Source organism: Miscanthus floridulus, chromosome 10 (genome assembly GCF_019320115.1).
Source record: "Miscanthus floridulus cultivar M001 chromosome 10, ASM1932011v1, whole genome shotgun sequence".
NCBI classification, from domain to species: Eukaryota; Viridiplantae; Streptophyta; class Magnoliopsida; order Poales; family Poaceae; genus Miscanthus; species Miscanthus floridulus.
Genome location: NC_089589.1, coordinates 80,003,865 through 80,022,902, shown reverse-complemented (window position 1 = coordinate 80,022,902; position 19,038 = coordinate 80,003,865).

Here is a 19,038-nt window from a genome sequence, read left to right as displayed (position 1 = left end):
CGACGTGCACCGTAAGGCTACAAGAAGATGTGATTTATTAGATATTGTATAATACCAAATATGATACTTTCCTTGCAACCCTACCCCTCTAGAGCGTATAAGGAGGGGCAGGGGTCCCCTAGTCGACATCCCAATATGGATCCTAGGCTTAGCCTAAGGCATCTGATCATACACAATACAATCCACCAAAATACACAGGACGTAGGGTATTATGTCAAGCTAACGACCTGAACCTATCTAAATTGCTGCCTCTTGTGTTCTATGTCACCATCTAGTTCCCTCACGCGCACCTCCACCGATTCATCTACTAACATGGGCATACCCCTCGGTAGAAGGTCGGACGTATTTCGTCGACACTAAGTCTAGCATGGGTTGGTTATGGCATAGAAGGCTTGGTCATGTTGGAATGAAATAGTTGAACAAATTGATTAAGCATGATCTAGTTAGAGGCTTGAAGGATGTCACATTTGAGAAGGATAAGCTATGTAGTGCATGTCAAGCCAGAAAGCAAGTTAGTAACACACATCCTAAGAAGAGCATGATGAGCACATCCAAGGCATTTGAGTTGTTGCACATGGACTTGTTTGGACCAACCACATATACTAGCATTGGTGGAAACAATTATGGATTTGTGATAGTTGATGATCTCACTAGATACACTTGGGTGTTCTTCTTGTTGATAAGAGTGATGTATTTGCAACCCTCAAGACATTCATCAAGAGAATTCACAATGAGTTTGAAACAACCATCAAGAAAGTGAGAAGTGACAATGGTAGTGAGTTCAAGAATACAAGAGTTGATGAGCTATGTGATGAGTTTAGAATTAGGCATCAATTCTCGGAAAAGTACACTCCACAATCAAATGGCCTAGTTGAAAGGAAGAATAGAATCTTGATTGACATGAAAAGATCAATGTTGAGTGAATACAATGTGAGTCATTCATTTTGGGCTGAAGCAATCAACACGGCTTGCTACTATAGCAACCGCCTCTATTGTCACCCCATGATGGAGAAGACACCATATGAGCTCTTGAATGGTAGAAAGCCCAACATTGCATATTTTTGGGTTTTTGGTTGCAAATGTTATATTTTGAAGAAAGGCACTAGATTGAGCAAGTTTGAGAAGAAATGTGATAAATGATTCTTGCTTGGTTACTCCACTATTAGCAAGGCTTATAGAGTATGGAACTTGTCTAGTGGTACTCTTGAGGAGGTTCATGATGTGGAATTTGATGAAACCAATGGTTCCCAAGAGGAAGATGAAAATCTAGATGATGTGAGAGGCACTCAGTTAGTCAATGCAATGAAGAACATGGTCATTGATGATATAAGGCCTAGAGAGGTGATTAAAGTTGAAAATGACAAGAATCAAGTGCTCTCTAACTCAAATGTGCAAGCTAGTGGTTCTCATGATCAAGGTCAAGCTAGTACAAGTGGTGACAAAGTGCAAGATCAATAAGTGGCTAGTTCATCATCTCAACCAAATGGTTAACAAAGTGCAAGCAATCAAGTTCAAGTGCTCCAACCAACCAATGTTGCAAGAGATCATCCTTTGGACTCTATAATTGGTGATATTTCAAGAGGTGTACAAACAAGATCAAGATTGGCATCATTTTTTTAACATTTCTCATTCATGTCATCCATTGAACCAAAGAAGATAGATGATGCTTTGTTGGATGTTGATAGGGTGAATGCTATGCATGAAGAGCTAAACAACTTCACAAGACATCAAGTATGTGAGTTAGTTGAAAGGCCTAAGGATTATAATGTGATTGGAACCAAATGGTTCTTTCAGAACAAGCAAGATCAAGATGGGATAGTTATAAGGAACAAAGCAAGATTGGTAGCTCAAGGTTACACTCAAGTTGAAGGTTTTGACTTTGGTGAAACATATGCCCTGGTTGCAAGATTGGAAGCAATTATGATCTTGTTAGCCTATGCTTGTGCCCACAATATCAAGTTGTATCAAATGGATGTGAAGAGTGGATTTCTAAATGGGTACATCAATGAGCTTGTGTATGTTGAGCAACCTCCTAGTTTTGAAGATGAGAAGAAACCCAACCATGTCTACACGTTGAAAAAGGCTTTGTATGGCTTGAAGTAAGCACCAAGAGCATGGTATGAGAGATTGATGGATTTCCTACTCTCTAAGGGATTCATTATGGCAAGGTTGACACCACTCTCTTCACCAAAAAGATAGGCAAAGACTTGTTTATGTTGCAAATCTATGTTGTTGACATTATCTTTGGATCAACCAATCAAGATTTTTGTGAGGAGTTTGGAAAGATGATGGCAAGTGAGTTTGAGATGTCCATGATTGGAGAGCTTAGTTACTTCTTTGGACTTCAAATCAAGCAAATGAAGAATGGCACATTTGTAAGTCAAGGCAAGTACATAAAAGGCATGCTCAAGAAGTTTGGCATGGATGAGAGCAAAGCTATTAGTACACCAATGGGGACAAATGGAAGCTTAGATAGTGATGCTAGTGGCAATATGGTGGATCAAAAGATGTATCGGTCTATGATTGGAAGCCTACTCTATGTGACCACATCAAGGCCGGATGTGATGTTTAGTGTGTGCATGTGTGCAAGATTTCAAGCCTCACCAAGAGAAAGTCATTTGAAGGCAACAAAAAGGATATTGAGGTATTTGAAGCATACGCAAAATATTGGATTGTGGTATCCCAAAGGAGCTAGATTTGAGTTGATTGGATATTCGGACTCTGATTATGCGGGATGCAAAGTTGAGAGAAAGAGCACATCGGGCACATATCAGCTATTGGGAAGATCACTTGTGTCTTAATCATCAAAGAAGCAAAATAGTGTAGCACTTTCAATCGCCGAAGCAGAGTACATTTTGGCCAGTAGTTGTTGTGCTCAATTACTTTGGATGAAGGCTACTTTGAGTGACTTTAGAATCAATTTCAGACAAGTGCCATTGCTATGTGACAATGAGAGTGCCGTGAAGCTCACCAACAACCTGGTTCAATATTTAAGAACAAAGCATATAGATGTCTGCCACCATTTCATAAGAGATCACCAATAAAAAGGGGGGCATTTGCATTGAGAGTGTGGGCACCGATGATCAACTTGCCAATATTTTCACCAAGCCACTTGATGAGAAGAGGTTTTGCAAGCGAAGGAATGAATTGAACATACTTGACTTCTCAAATATGTGTTGATGCACCCCCATTATATGACATGCCTCTCCTTCAAGCAAAGCAAGGTAAAATTATTTGACATGTCATTCATCCTTTGCTAAGGACTTGTGTAGTGCATCTAGTCATTCCTATCATGTCTTAGGTTCATTCATGAAAATCAAATCAATTTGATGCTTGTAAGGTACCACTGTTGCCTCATGATCTAGTGGTAGCATATGACATGTTTGTGGGCTTGTGAACCTAGTGTTTGATCTAGAGAATGAGCTATAAGTGTTTAACTCAACATGGTCAAGATAACCCTAGTCATGAGGTGTGAAGAAGCTTGTCCTTGGATCAAACCGAGTTAAATATCTTTTGCAAGTGATCTAGATTGAACCAAATTTGGGAAAATGATCTCCACTTCACATGTTTTCACCCCTACCTATCTAAAACTAGAGCTCACCTTTTGTGTTATTTGATGCCAAAGGGGGAGAGAGATTCACAAAGATAGTAAGATAGGGGGAGCAAACAAATGAAATGCCAAAGTAAGGGGAGCAAGCTCATAAACTTGTATGTTGCATTTGTATATGCATTACATATGTTTGCTTGCATGGCACAAGTTTTTAAATTCAAATATTCATGCTTGTGTGGTGTATGCTAGATTGTAGAAAATGATTGATGCAGTGAAAACTATCATGCATAGGATAGCTAGATATACCTTGAATTTGATTTTATAGGTGGTACTAGAGCCTTGCTTCTAATGTTGATCTCACGAGGTATCTAGTGGTTGTAGTTTTTCAAGTGGTATCTAGCAAACCATGGTGCTAAGGATGGTGTTCAAATGGCAACTTCAATTGGTATCATGCTTCAAAGGTCCATTCTTTACACCTTAGCATCATTTGGTAGACATTACTTCCCCAAACTTTCTAATCCATGCATATGTGTAAGCTTTCAAATCCAAACTCTTAGCACATATGTAGGGGGAGCTAATGCTACCAATTCAGGTTTATGAAACTTGTCTATAACATTTACACATGGTAAAATGCTTGGGCAAGCAACATGAATCCATAAAGATTTTATTGAATATCTTTGTGAAGGGCTGTCATCAATTACCAAAAAGGGGGAGATTGAAAGCCCTAGTTTGGTTTTGGATAATTGATTAAACCTAGGGACTAATCCTTATACTAAGTGTGTAGACATGAAAGGATGGTCCTATGCCAAGTGGTGGAGCTAGATGATGGTCATGGTGATGGTGAAGACCAAACTTGAAGATCAAGGGCTCCAACTTGGAAAAGAAGAAAGAGAAAAACAAAAACTAGGTTGATCAAGGCAAAGGTATCAAATAGGTTTTTGTTTTGGTGATCAAGACACTATAGAAAGTGTGATCACGTTTAGGATCGATAGTTGTTCTATAAAGTGAGGAATTCTTTGGCTAAGCGGTTTATCGAGTGCCACTAGGTGACATGATTCTTGCATATGCATGTAGGAACCTAGTGTGCTAACCTTGACCCTTGTAAAATGCTTTGAAAAATGCTAACACACGTGCACACAAGTTCTACACTTTGTGGTTAGCATGTTGGAAGCAAGGGTGAAGCAGTTGTGGACTTAGAAAAAGAAAAGGAGGGAAGGCACGCGACTGGAGTCTGGCGCTGGGGTGACCAGACTCACCCCAGAAGCGTCCGGTCCATTTTAGGCGAGCTAGCTATGTTGGCCGAGAGCACAGAGAGGCGATCAAATGCTGGCCTTGGATGTAGGGCGTGCGTCCGGTCAGTTGTCCACTGGCGGTGCAGCGCAAGGTGGCGATCGGACTCATGCGAAGGTGCGCGACCGGATGCTACTGAGGTGTGTCAGGTCGATGATGACGTACGCTGGTGTCACCCTCTTGCGCGAGCCATGTGAGGACCTAACTTGGTGGTGCATCCGGTCAGCTATGACCTAACATGTCCGATCACAAAAAATGCGCTCTAGATCCTCTTTGTTGTTGACCGGACCCTAAAGTGGGCTATGTCCGGTTGGATGTAGAGGCACATCCGGTTAGCGGCTAACGCGTGCGTAGCACATAATGGTCGAATTTGAACTGTGTGACATTGGCGCTCGATGGTTGTCTTAGAGGAGCGATCGGACTCAGCGACCGGATGCTGGGGCTGTGTCCAGTCAATGCGTCTGGTGCCCCTTTGACACCCCAATGGCTCTTTGAGTTTTGGGGATCTATAAATAGGAAGGTACCGGCTTGGGGCTCACACTCTTGGCACTTTGACATACTTGACATCCTTGTGAGCCTAAGCAAATACCTGTCACTCATCTCCATCATTGATTTATCATCATAGTGAGATTAGGAGTGATTCCATGTGCATTTGCTTGAGTGATTGCATGTAGTGGCACTTGGGGATCATTGTGGCTACGGAGTTCTTGTTACTCTTGGTGGTTGCCGCCACCTAGATGACTTGGAGCAGCAGAGGAGCTTTGGCACATGTTGGTGATTGTTCGTGGCTAGCTCTAGTGATTGTGAGGGGTCTTGTACCTTCCCCGGGGGAGAGCCAAAAGGTAACTCTAGTGGATTGCTCATGTCATTGAGTTACCTCACTTGTGGGTAGGTTCTTACGGTGTTCATTTGTTGGACGAGGTTCATGTAACACCTCTTAGCCACCGAACCACCAAGTGTTGGTCGACACAACAGGGACTAGCGTGTGGGCAAGCATGTGAACCTCAGAAGAAAAATCATGTGTTATTCTTGTGATTGGATTTCTCTCGGTGATTGGTTGTGTTCATATTGTGATTGGTTCATTCCTCGACATGGCGGTATAATCACCTTACTCACTCCTTTACATTCCTTGCAAACTAGTTGTCAAGCTCTTTAGTGTAGTTAGTCTTTGAGAGCTTATTAGTTTGGTTAGTGTGGCTCTTTAGTTAGTCTTTGAGAGCACACTAGCTTAGTGAGTAGTGACCTAGTTTGTTATGTGCCTAGTGATCATAGCAACTAGAATTATTGGATAGGAGGCTTACAACCCTTGTAGAGCTAGAGCAAATTGCATTACGCCATTTGTTGTACTGATCAATTGCTCTAGTGCTTTATAGAGTTTTTAAATAGGCTATTCACCCCTTTCTAGCCATATTAGGACCTTTTAGATGGCGTTTGACCGGGCTGAGGGGACTTTGTCCCCTCGATCCTTGTGGGGTTAGTGCGGCGTGCCTACTCTTGTCAGAGCAGGCATGCTTGGCGAGGCTCGATCTCTCCCCATTCCCCTAGGGGTTGGAACTAAGGAGAGGTCATGAGGAGTCATGGGGTGCGTGGTGAAGGTAGAGGGAAGAGGTCATTGGCCAACCCCTGCCTTAGTGTTTGGCCCAATTCCACATAGCTTAGCTAGGCCTCAATTGTTTGGGCTTATACTAGCTAGCGTACCATGGGCCACCTGAGCGGCTAGCTAATCGATGCCTTAAGATACCTAGGGTATCATAACCCCGACAGTAGCCCCTGAGCATTTTTGCAATCATGATGTGATCGTGAAAGTGCTGATATTCGCGTGTGTTGAGTGTGGGTTCATAGTCATGGTTGTCCCGAGCTTCGGCGCTCGACCCCTTGCGGGCTAGTGCGTTCAATGTGGTAGGTGGCTGTTACGTCCTGTCCTGCCAGGATGCTCTGACGGTGCGGTACGCGACTACTGAGCCTAGCCATGTCAGTGTGCTGTGTATCAGGGCTCATGATCCAGGCAAGGCCAAGTGGTCTCGTCGACGCTGTACCTGCTCCGCCTTTGGGAATATCTCGATTTCCCCAACCTTATGCGGGCATCTGACATTGACTGTGACCTCCCATGGTTTGCCACATGGCGCAGTTGTCTCAGGCTACTCAGTCCGCCCTTGGGCCTATAAATAAGGGCTTTTCTACCATTTGAACCACCTCCAACCATGTCTACGAATTGCTTTTAGCCTTCCTGAATGGCCAAATTCTAAGAGAGTGAGGGAAGAGAGGTTTCTCTTATGGATAGCTTCGAGCATGTGACCCATGGGGGTTGACTGCGTTGGCCTATGGCTAGTGTCATTCCTTCCATCACTAGTGCTAGAAAGAGACTTGCGAGTAGGGGACAATGAGGTGGCACTGCCATCGAATCCATAGCATCTAGATTTCCCCACTCTCCGAGGCTTCTGGTGATCTTAGGCTATGAGTGGTTTCGCCATGCCACCCCCTATGCATGTACTGGTGGTGTGTTAGAACCCTCACTGGCATGTGCTAAGGCGCCTTCTAGGGTCATGGCTACTCCCGTCTCTCCCCTGCGTCTCTCGCTCTGGGAGCTACGGTGTTGGGAGGAGGTTTGCGAGGTGCTCCTCTCCATCGTGTTTGTGCGCAATGATGGAGGAGAGCGTCCCACATGCCTCCTTCTAGCATCATAGCTTCTGGAGCTTGGGTTGTTTCTATTATGTTGGTGATGCCAGGTCTTGTGCTACTCTAGCCACACTCGTTCATTGGGGATCAAAGAAAAAATTTGCTGTCTAAACGTCATGATTTTTTCTTTGAGTCGGTTTAGGTTTTGAAGCCTTTGGGTCGGGGTCATTTGTGAGGAATTCAAGTTGTGCCTCCCAAGCCCTAACTTAGACTTTTTTAGGCTATTATGGGGTTTAGTTCATGTCTCTGAATGGAGCTAGGGTCTTTGAGATGCTTTCCCTAACCAAGGGCCATCGTCTCGATCTAGTGCGTTTAGATCTTGACTTTCATAGGATGCGTTGTTAGCTACCAGCTCTATCAACCTTTCTAGAGGGGTCGGTGACTCTCATTAGTTTTGTAAGGCTCTAGAGCTAGTTGTGGGTCAAGGACCTAGGGCTCTAGGAGGAGTCGGTCGAGGCTTGACCTCAACCTTATTGTGGGGTCATAGGCATCCGCCTCCTTTTTCCCTGATGCCCTTTTTGACCCAAGGGGTCATGATGTGTGGTAGAACCTCCTAAGTTATAGGGCCCACATGCACCTGTCACTGTCCGACGACCTTTGACATCTATGCATATGTTTCCATGAACTTAAAAAGACTATCGGGTGTCCTCGGGGAACCCCGAATCATCCACGATTTCCGAGCAGGATCACGTTACAGAGTCATTGCAGTATTACAACATTTATTCAAATATTAAAACCAGAGTAAAAACAACGAAAGTCTTATGGTAACATAGTTTACAAACTAGTTGTTTCAAACCTTACAAACTAAGTTCGATAATTATTACAAACCATAGTAGTAGTGGAGTGGCATAATTAACATATATTTAACACATAAAATAAACATCCTGCCCAAGGATCACACATTTACTTCTCGTCGTCAGAACGAACGATAGTCATGCAGCACGATCCAAAACAGATCTGCTCATGAGGCTCACCTGCAACAAGGGGTCAACAAACCCTGAGTACAAAAGTACTCAACAAGACTTATCTGAAATATTAACTGATAAACTCAGTAATGCAGGCTCAGGGATTCAAGGTATAGCTTTAATAATGATCAAAGTTCTTTTGCGTAAAAGCTCTTTTAATAAAATTCTTTATATAGAAAACTTCTTCAAGAATTATTTACAAAGCTGACACGATCCGCACTGAGATCATGAAACTTCATATCCAACACTTTCACAAGCCTTATTCAAGTTCTAGTTATTAATTCTACGATGATGAACAGTGAGTTGAGTCTCCTTAACCGAGGAGCAACGACGATTCGAACCGATTATAAACCCAGCTGGGAATTCCAGACCACACGACATATGCAGGTCCCCGACCTACATATACCAACCTACCCTCGGATCCTCTAAAACAAGAATGGGTCCACGCCACCCGAGAATACAGTACTCCACCATTCCAGCCCATGGCCACGTGGGTACACGCTATTCCCGCCATCTCTCCACTCCCAGTGCGCGAGTAGCCATTCTCATAATAGAATAGCCGAGCAAGGCTTACCGGAGTATGTGGTTAGTACTACAAATTCTCACCTCATGCAATTCAACAACGGACGTGCCTTAATCGACACAGGCGGAAAGACCCCGCTCACAAGGCCTCCATGTCTTGTGGCTCACACACACCGAGTCCGCCCGGTCTATATTTATTACTCCACATTCCCATATCACATGCTATCATAATTAACCAATGTTCCATTTAAAACTTGCAGGTGGCAGGTAGTCACCCGACTTTCATCGCTCTACGCATAGCTAAGCAAGACTAGGCTTATATGAGTTTAAAACTGGTAATATGGTAAATATGGAATAACAAGGGTGGTAATGCACCAATTAGGCTTTTACTTAACTCTTAATCACTTAATGCAGTAACGAAAAGCAAAAGCGAAATTAATTTGTAAAACACAAGGTAGGGTTGTATGCATCCGGGGCTTGCCTTCGTAGACGGAAAAGTCCGGTTCCTACGACGTTACACAAGGATTCGATCCGACCTCAACAGACGGATTAACCTCCTGAACAGCTTGATTGACTACCACGTTTTCACCTTCGTTCACTACACGTAATAACAATGCCATGTTTAACATGATGCGGAATACGAAACATGATGCTCAATGATGGATGCAAAATTAACAATTTGAATACAACTTTCCTTCGCGGTACAGTTGCAAGTCAAACAACTAAATCTTTTTCATAACACATACATCAATTGCCAAGGATCATCATCAACTAATGACCCAAGGTCATCACTCAATCCAAAAGTCCAAACAAAAACCTAAATCATTAAAGGTTACTATTTGCTTTTAGGAATTAATTATTTAATTCAAAATTATGAAATAAATCAACTTATTCTAATTGAGCTCAAAATTTTAGTACATGTTCATTACATGATAAGTAGGTGGCAAAACAAATTTCATAATTTTTGGACATTTAAATAAGCCTAGAAAAATTATGGAAATCCATTTATTAATAAATTAAGCAATTTTTATCACATTTAAAATGTTCTGAAAAACATTATTTCATATTTTTTCTTAAATACTATACATCACAGAGAGGTCACACAAAAATTTTCATAATTTTTGGAGCTCTAAATAAATCTACACAAAAATAACAAAAATAGACACTATTCATTCAAATCTGAAAAATAGAAAAAAAAATCATTTGAACGCTGAGTCACTGACAACGGGTCCCACCTGTCATCCCTAACCTCGCGCGTTTGACTACGACGGCGACGGCACTGACCGACGTAAACTCATCGACGGTGAGCCCAACGGCGACGGCCAACGTACCAAAATGATCACCAAGACTAGGCGCATCGATTGACGTCCCTAATAGCACTGATTACGGCCCTATACTAGCTCGTCGTCGGCCATGGCGGACGCGGTGGCACGGCAGCGCTACGCCGGCGACTACAGACCGGTAGCGGTCAAACTAAAGGTCAAGGAAGCACCAGTAGCTCACCCCGAACACATCGAAGCAACGAGCGAGGTCGGAGAAGCAACGGAGAGGCGTGACGACGATCACGGTGATCACGGCGGAGCAAAACGTCGTCGGCGATGGTGTACCGGCGACTGCAGTGGTCAAAATGAGCAACCAACTATGGATTAAGTACTACAGCATCGAGATGAAACAGAATCAGCCAAAACCAGGGACAGAGATGCACCGTGGAGCTCTGGCCGCGGCGAATCGTGCTCGGTGGAGGAATTGCCGGCCGCGAGGAAGAAGGGCGTGCACCGCGAGTTTCCGGTGAAGACAAGCCACAAAGACTGGTTTGCTGGACGCGCAAGGAACTAGCGGAGCTGGAACACGCTTTGCTGCGATGGCGTGGGCGCTGGTTCGACGGCAAAAGCTCGACGGAGCTGCGACGGCGGTGACTAGAAAACAGAGGAAAGGGGCGGGGGCAAACGGCGACGACTCTGGTTATAAAGGATGGCCAGGAAGCTCAAGGAAGCGACGTAGGATACGTTTCCGCGCCAGCGTGAAGCCGAGGACGTCCACGTGCGCGCCTGGAAGCGAACCGAAGGTCGCCGGCGGTGTAGCTACGGCGGTGAACACTGTTCACAGTATTTACAAGTTTGCCATTCGCCAAAATTCACAAATTACTCCCAAATTTTCATAACAACTAAAAAATCTCCAAAAATAAAAGTTGTTCAAAATAAAAAGTTCTACAACTTTGCTTTTATAACCATCTCCTAATTCGGTCTAGATTTTGAAATGAACTTTTGAATTTGAATCGAGAAATTTAACGAATTACGCCTTTTCGATTTACTCAAAAATTTTCTAAACAACTTGAAAAACTCCAAAGATAAACTTTGCTTAAATTGTCAAGCACTACACTTTTGCTTTAAGGCTCAACCCCAAAATATGCTTAGATTTTGAAATGGATTTTTAGGGTAGGATTTAAATGTTCAAAAGCGGGGTTTTCTCGAAAAATTCAAAATCCAGACAAACTTTGAACTTGAGTCAAACAATACAATTCAACATTCATTACACAATTGTAAACTTGTTTTAGTAAATGCACATCAAAGTTTTCACCAAATGCCAAATGCTTTGCAATGCATATGATGACATGGCAGATTTTAATATTTAAACACCCGAGGTGTTACATGATGCCTTGTTACGGGCAAGTTTGGTTTTGCCACACATAGGGAGAGGCATGTCCATCGTAACCACGCGGTCTGAGTGGTGCAGCTCATCGAGGTTGATGGGTAATTCAAGCGAGACTCAATATCCTCCACAATCGACATGAAGTTTGGTTGTGCCTCGTCGCAAGACGTCCCTTAAATCATCGACCGTCAAACCCGTCGGTCCTCGACCACCTCCGCAGCGGTCAGTGGGCAAGATGCCTCCCCCTAGAGAGGGTCAACCCTCAAAGCGGACGACTCGAACATAGAGAGAGATGGTTGTGTGGCTCCACACCACTGATAAGAGCCGCGGGCCCATCTCATCCTGTCCCTATCCCTTTTGTGGCCTTGAGCCCTTCTAAGGGCCGGCCGAAGAGAGGTTTCCTAAGCACGACGCGGGGTCATGGATGCGGTGGGTCATTTTGCGCATGGATTCATGGGGCAGTTGGCCTCCCAAGTCACATCATGGCTTAATGGCGCCCATACGCGAGCAGTCGTGCACCGCGGAACGTGGGCATGTGAATCGAAATGATATAGAAAAGATAGGAATGTGTAAGGCTTACTTGGTTTATCTTAAGGGGGTAGAATTGTAATACCCTAAAATTTGCCTCTTTTAAAATAGAGCTAAAATGATTTATTTATGAATTTTTATGCACCTGAAATATAGGAAAATACATTTTTTTGCATTAAATTAAAATTCATCATAAGGTAGAAACATATGTGAGCATACATGCTGTTGCATTTTTTTGGTATTGTGTGGTTTTGATCAAAATTCAAAACAAATTCAAATTCTTTTGAATTGAGTTTGAAAAGTGTTTTGAAATAAAAGAAAACAAAATAAAAAGAAGAAAAACCTCCTCTGTCTCGTTTTGGCCCGAAGGTCCACGTTTCCTCTCGCCGGCTTGCTTCTTTCCTCCCTCCCACGTTGGCCTGCTCTGCTCCCCTTTTCGGCCTCGGCCCGCTGGCGGCCCAGTCCCGCGCGCCTCCCCTCTTTTCCTTCTCCCCCGCATTGGCCCACTCGACGGCCCGCAGCCACGCCTTCCTTCTCTTCCACTCAGTGCGCTACTCGACCCACGCCCGCACGCTGCTCCCTTCCCTCGCTGCGACGCTGGCCCGCTCGTCAGCGCCCCACGCCCCCCTTTCCTTTCTTCCCCAGCGCACCGTGCTTGCGTCAGTGCGCGCCCACGCTGCGTGGTGCACCACGCCAACCGGAGCATGCCACGTGTCGGCCTGGTCCGCAGATGCGGTCAACCCGTAGTTAAGACACGCCATTTTGCAGTTTAGCCCCGCGTTTTCAAGTAATCAACCTGCAATCCAAATCAGTTCAAAATAGTTTGTTTTTGGTCCTGATTTTATTCACTTTGGACCCTGTATTTTCCAAAAATAGTTCCTGTAGTCCAATTACCGTGTAATTTCATATTTTTATCGTTTTCATTTAAAAAATAAGTTCAGTTTATTTACAAAAATGCCATTGCACCTTATTTCATGAGTAACTTTTGCGTTTTAAGTCCGACTTGACCCGTTCGACTTGCGTTAGGACCGTATTTACGTTTTCTATGTGTTTACACTACTATTCGACATGTTTTCAATATCTAAAATTCATGGGTAGATTTAATTTATTATTTAACTATAGGAAAACTTGTTTAAATTATAACTTATTCATTTTAACTCCGAAATAGTCCGTTCAAGTTGCGTTAGATTCATAATGACGAGATCTACACAATAGTAATAGTGTTTACTATATTACTATTTTAGACAAAGTCATGGTTTAAATCATATCTTGATTAATGATTATGCAACTAGATTTCATAAATAAAATATGATTTGTTTTACTTTAAGTTTATAATTCAAATCTAAAATTGACTTAATTCAATATATATTATTTATAAAATATCTTATATGGATTTATATAGTTAAAATAAATGAAGCCTATAGTTTTCTTTTCCACGTATAAAGCAAATCCCTCGGTAGTTGTATCTTTTCAACCGTAGCTCCGATTAGAGTGCTTCTCGCGACTGTGTGTTCATAGCGATGCATAGAATCATGTTTCAAACTCTTTTACTTATTTTTCTATGATTGGTGTACTGTTCTGATATAGATGCAATTGTTTGCTATGCATGTATGTGTATGGATGTTTGTGTGGTGTTCTACGATTACGTCTAGTCGGTGAGATATACGTGGTGATCCAGAAGAAGGAGAAGTACGTTGAAGATTAAAGCGTACCGAAGGATCGATGTGTAAGGCAAGTATAGCATGGGACCATCCTTGATACCTATTCACCATTAATCATTTTATTCATGATGCATGTGTCTACCTTGGCAACTGTAGTAAATTCCCTAGCTAATTGATATTCTGGATTCCTTGATACCTTTGGGTATTGCATTGGGTAGTATGATGCTAGCGCTCAATTAAAGACCATGATCTTGTAACTTGACTAATGGTATATGCAATAAACATTTAAAATATGCTTTTTAGCAACATGGAACTAGGGGGCTAGAGTATTGGGCTATTTTTATGGTGCTCTAGATTCCTCTCCCTAAGGACTTATCTGTAAGTGATCATCCGAGACTTACAGTATAGCTATGAGGGCTATATGACTCTAGCTTTAGCTCAGTATGAGGACCTTTTCTAGCTTGTTAGAGGTTAACTGTATGGTGCAAGAGGGGCTCTGTTTTGTATGATCTCTGGCTACCAAGAGGGTGCACTTTGGTTTCTTGGTTTTTTGTTAGTCACTCCTTGGAGGGAGGCTCATGATTATTGATGGGGAAACCTTAGCGGCCCTAAGTTGTTAGACGAACCTTTGAAAAGCTTCATAGTGAGCCCTGCTGACCTTCCTTGGAAGTGGGTCAAGAGATTAGCTACCTCAGGTGAAAGGGTAAATCACGACTCAAGTGAAAGTGTACAACCTCTGTAGAGTGTAAAACTGTTATAACAGCCGTGCTCACGGACACGAGTGGCCTTGGACCCTTATGGAATAGAGATGACCACTAATAGATAATTGTACTAATGATTAATTGTTTATGCTATTCATTATTCATGTTTACCTGATCATGTGTTTATGGGCTTATGGATAAACTTGTTGCTACCCAATTGCTAAAATTATGATAATCAAAAGCTAATCATAGTTAAACCAGTGTCAGCCTTTTGAGCCTCATGAACTCCATGTTATGTTGCTAAGTACGAGATGTACTTACGCTTGCTTTATTTTTCTATACTTTGGATAAAAATCCTGGATGGGTACCAGATTGCTGGTTTGGAGGAGTTAGGCTTGTGGTCAACCAGTCAGTCGTCCCTGTGGGTTTGGAGTCTTCATCTGAAGATTGGAGTTGTCATTCTACTGTCTATACTCTGAGGTTATATCCTTTATACTAATACATTATGTATTTAAGCATTGTCTATTGATATTACCCTTATTTGTGGCTATATGTGAGATTTGACTTCCTGGGCTCACATATAGTGTGTATCTAGTTTTGTCTCGAAAACCAGGTGCTACAAAGTGGTATCAGAGCAATGCTGACTGTAGGACACAAGCCTAGTTAGAACTGGATGTTTTAGCAAGCTTTCATCTTTGCTTAGTTCTTGCTTTGTCTCTAACCTTGTTATTTGCAAAAAGTTATGCTCACTTCAGCCTCTATTCTTTTATGAAAACCTAGTCCCTATTCTGAATCTTCTCTCTTGTTCTATTAGATGGATCGTAACGAGATAACTGCCAACATAAGAGAACAGGAGGACCAAGCTATGTCACCCTTGATTGCATTTGATAATGAAAAGCTATTCACTATGCAAAAGCAAATACTAGAAGGAATGAATCAGCCCAGAAGTTCTTAGCAGTGCTTGTTGCAAGATCAGAGGAACATACCAAAGGGGCTAGTAAAGAGACAAGTCGCAGAAGCTTGGAAGAAGATGAAGTCCAATGAGGGTGTTCATAGCAAGACTCTTGGAAGTCAGGATCCATGTCAGTGTTGTAAACATTATGGTTTTTCCTATTTACAGGACGAGTCTAATAAGAGGGAAGTTAAGGTGAACTGGAGTTGTGAAGCTAATGTGGATAAGAAGAGAAAGAAGGTCTCAACAGAGCAAGTATTGGAAAGCAATCAACATTTGGATTTGTCACATCTAGCTCTGATCCCTAGTCAGATGAATCTAAACTGTAAAGAGTTAGAAGCTTCTCAAGCTAAAACTACTTCACATGAGGTATGCATAGATGGGTGGACTATCACCTATAAGAAGTTTCAACCTTGAAAGACCAAGCAAGCTAGAAAATAGATCAGTCAAACCAAGATGAATCTTCAGAGTTAGAAAGCTGACAAAACACCAAGCAACAATTCTATTGAGTATGACATCACAAAATACCTAGCTAAGAAAAGGTGTCATCATTGCCAGTAGGAAGGACATTATGTCAAATCTTTCCCACAGAAGAATCAACAATTACACCATGGAAGTAGCTAGAGTAAGATCACTACCGGACTGCCACCAGGAAGTGTCAGTGATACCCAACCCGAAAGAAGCATTTGGTGAAATTGAGATCCTTAGTTAAGGAATAGAAGGTTGTGCCTTTATGTAATAAAAACGATAGTAGCGTAAGTTGAGTCAATGATTGAGTTGTGCATCTTTAAGTGCTTTGTTGATTTGTTATTATGTTTATGCTTGTTTTGCATCTTTGTAATGATTACAATGATCTTGTTGGGTGTTTACACAATTTCATTTAGTTTATAGGCCTAAGGTATAAGGATTAATGAAATAAATAGTTGGGTTATCGTTTTCTTCTATTTTTCCTATCCTATCTTTGGAGCAGCCTGTCTTTATTAGTTCATATCTCTGATTTTGGACGATAAAAAATCATGAGGAAATTCTGGACAATAGTAGACTTCAATCACAAGACGATGCAAGCTATACTTTGGTGTCCCCTACTTTACCTTATCTTAAGGGGGGTAGCCAAGTTGAAGGGTTTGCAAGATGAAGTTTTCTTTCATTCTAGTGTTTCATGTGGAAGAATTGGATATTCCGATGGCTGGGGTTTTCTCTAGTTTTTCATATTATCAATCCTATCTTGTCATCTCTTGAAACTACAGTAAAGAATGCTATGAATGACTGAATCCTAATGCATATATGTTGGAAACAGATGGCCTCTACCAGGAGAAGTGCTTCACAAGATGTTGGAAGGGATATTCCCATTTCTAATCCATCGCTATCAAGTCCCCCAACTATAGAGCAAGCTTTGATGACGCAGACTCAGCTGATGGAAGAGAAGAAGAGAAAACGTGATCTTCAATGCCAGCTAAGGAACACTCATCCTCAGTTCGCTATGCAACTAGAATATCAGTCACATCCTATGAATCTACTTGTGAGTACAGATTAGTATCAGCAACCCGATGATGAAGTGCAACAGGTTAGCTCTCAAGAGCCATGTTTGTCATCTCCTACTATCCCCTTCATGAAGACAAATACATCTACTAGTGATAAAGGTTATGATTGTGGTAAGATTAAACATTATGAGAACAATTATCTTGAGAAGTTTGTCAAAAACAATCAAGGCCAGAATCAACTACAACAAGAGCTAGAACAGAATGTCCATAGGAAGCAGGTGCATGGAAATAAGTTAAAGTGAAATTACATCCTTAGAAGTTTGAATAGTGTGGATATGATTATCACTCATGGAGCTAAGGAGGTCATTTATGGATTGATTGCAGTAGGCCCAGCCACTGCTATGGTGATGTTTGACCCTAGTGCGTCACATTCATTTATCTCTAGTGCATACGTAAAAGATCATAAGATAACTATGCTTCTAATGAGGAACCAGTGATAGTTAAGTCCCCAGGAGGAGAAATGAAGGCAAACCGCATATGCCCAAGAGTTAGTCTTGACATAAAGGGGGTAAAATTTGAAGCAAACCTTATTGTATTAGAATTAGTGGACATTGATGTTATTCTTGGAATGGGATGGATGTCTGCATGTAAAGGAGTGATCAAGTATGCCCAGCGTTCGGTGCTTCTAACCACACTGTTAGGAGAAAGGATTGAGTATGAGGGTATTCAACCTACACCTGAGGAATATGACAATGGGAATAATCTAATAGAAGGTGTGAACACTGAGGATAGTAAAGTGGACTATGAGTTTCTAGATGATGGTGTAGAGGAACAAACACCCTTGGAGGAGCTCCATCCGACAGATGGTGATTATCCAGTTAGGTTCTTAGAAAGAGCCTAGGGAACTCTTATGGGAAGAGTGCTTAAAGTGTGTAAGGTTCAATGGAGTAACCAATCAGAGGAAGATGCAACTTGGGAAAATGAGAATCAAATGAAGATGAATTTTCCTCATCTCTTTGAGGTGTAACATAATCACGTTAGAGTCACCCAGAGTGTCATATGAAGTTTGGTTATGCCCTTGAATTTAAAATTTTTGTATTTAAGACAGTTGTATCTCCCTTGACTTAAAGGGGTAGTCCGTGTATCCAAATCTTTTTATTCTTGAGCTTTGGAGATGAGACATGTGTAAGCTGGTTTACAATGCAAGTTGAGATATTGAAATATTTATCGAAGTTCTATTCCTAGTTCTGTCTCCCTTCCTTGTCCCTAGTTTTCTCGAATCTCGGGACGAGATTCATCTTAAGGGGGTAGAATTGTAACACCCTAAAATTTGCCTCTTTTAAAATAGAGCTAAAATGATTTATTTATGAATTTTTGTGCACATGAAATATAGGAAAATACATTTTTTTGCATTAAATTAAAATTCATCATAAGGTAGAAACATGTGTGAGCATACATGCTGTTTCATTTTATTTTTTTGTGATGTGTGGTTTTGATCAAAATTCAAAACAAATTCAAATGCTTTTGAATTGAGTTTGAAAAGTGCTTTGAAATAAAAGAAAACAAAATAAAAAGAAGAAAGACCTCCTCTATCTCGTTTTGGCCCGAAGGCCCACGTTTCCTCTCGCTGGCCTGCTTCTTTCCTCCCTCCCGCGCTGGCCTGCTCTGCTCCCCTTTTCGGCCTTGGCCCGCTGGCGGCCCAGTCCCGCACGCCTCCCCTCTTTTCCTTCTCCCCCGCACCGGCCCACTCAGTGGCCTGCAGCCACACCTTCCTTCTCTTCCGCTCTGCGCGCTACTCGGCCCACGCCCACACGCCGCTCCCTTCCCTCGCTACGACGCTGGCCCGCTCATCAGCGCCCCACACTCCCCGTTCCTTTCTTCCCCGGCGCACCGTGCCTACGTCAGTGCGCGCCCACGCCATGTGGTGCACCGCGCCAACCGCAGCGTGCCACGTGTTGGCCTGGTCCGCAGATGCGGTCAACCCGCACTTAAGCCATGCCGTTTTGCAGTTTAGCCCCGCGTTTTCAAGTAATCAACCCGCAATCCAAATCAGTTCAAAATAA